We start from the raw sequence: 1,350 nt of genomic DNA, 5'->3' as shown, positions 1-1,350 counted from the left end.
TTTAAACTAAAAAGGCTTTGCATTTAGATAAGACATAATGTTAGCTTCAATCACTAATACTTTGTGTCATTTTTTAAATTAAAAGGTGTATCAGAATAAAATACAAATGCATGCCAATATTGTACAGGTACCCTAAATGTGCAATTGTCTAGCAAATTACTAAAATAGGATTTTTTTTTTTTCCAAAGATCATAATGGGAAACCTCACTATTTGCATAATAGCTCTGCCTGTGGCACATGGATAGGACAGGATTCTGATGGATCTATAATGGTTACTGCTTCATTTGATGGCTGCTTTGTCAAAGAAAACTTAGCTTTTCCGAGCCATTACCAGCGTTTTATGGTCAGCACCTTTACTTTCGTGGCTCCCAACACCCAGGTTGCTCTTGGTGGACTGGTAAGGCAGTTGAAAACTTGGTTATCAAGAATGCCTTTTAAATATCACTTAGTAATGAGAAAACAAGTAACCTCAGCATCTCAATCTGGGTGATTGGCCAATAAAGGGGAAAGATGCTTCGATAAAGTACTTTATACCTTAAATGGATTTTTGATTTGTGGTTTAAGTGATGAGATATTACCTTTTCTCCTACAGGTATTCTTTCACTGCAGCGCCTCAGTATGTGTCCCATCTGATACAGATTCCTGCATTGTGAACTGCCCACAAAGGAAAAGTAGGATGGCTTTAAATGTCCTATTCTAAACTTTCTGGCTTTCCATACTTCGATCATGTTTGGCATAGTTCTAACTCTTTTCTAATTAACAAATATAGTTGTTGCATTAGTCACTCTAAATCTGTCTTTGCTCTCAGGACTAAGACTCCACAGTTTAATAGCTAAAGTTGTCTTATTGCAGAGAGAATGGCTGATACAGTCGAGAGGCAATCACTAACTGTAACTTCTGATGGACCTGTGATCTTCAGTGGGGATGAGGCCTTTGATGCAGAACAATATCTTGCTAAAGTGGAGATTGGTGAGCATTCAACTTTGATTAAAACTGCTTTTTTTTTTTTTTTTTTTTTTTTTTTTTTCTCTTCTTGAAATGTGCAGTATGATTCACAATACAAATTTTCAGGAAAATGTGCATTTGATGGCTGCCATATTAGGCTTAGTCTTTGATACTGTAACCAGCAACAAATTTGTTATTGATTTAATATATACATCTGGTCATTAAACCTAAACAAGAGCCAAACTTCCATGATATGGCCAATAGGCAGCATGAAACCTTATCCAGCATTGAAGGAGACAGGTGGACAGATATGTATGCTGATGACACTAATGTATGCTGATGACACTAATGTATGCTGATGACACTAATGTATGCTGATGACACTAATGTATGCTGATGACACTA

The 1,350-nt window shown here is 36.2% G+C and overlaps 1 long non-coding RNA gene across 1 annotated transcript; it reads left to right on the top strand.

Annotated features, from left to right (window-relative positions):
• The first annotated feature begins 303 nt into the window (after positions 1-303).
• Positions 304-973, top strand: LOC140321481 (uncharacterized). Its single transcript, XR_011918957.1, has 3 exons — positions 304-397; positions 593-671; positions 853-973. It is a non-coding gene; the product is annotated as an uncharacterized lncRNA (long non-coding RNA).
• The last annotated feature ends 377 nt before the right edge of the window (positions 974-1,350 follow it).

The sequence above is a fragment of the Pyxicephalus adspersus genome, unplaced genomic scaffold, assembly GCF_032062135.1.
Source record: "Pyxicephalus adspersus unplaced genomic scaffold, UCB_Pads_2.0 Sca5337, whole genome shotgun sequence".
NCBI lineage: Eukaryota > Metazoa > Chordata > Amphibia > Anura > Pyxicephalidae > Pyxicephalus > Pyxicephalus adspersus.
This window is presented reverse-complemented; position numbering and strand designations above follow the sequence as displayed.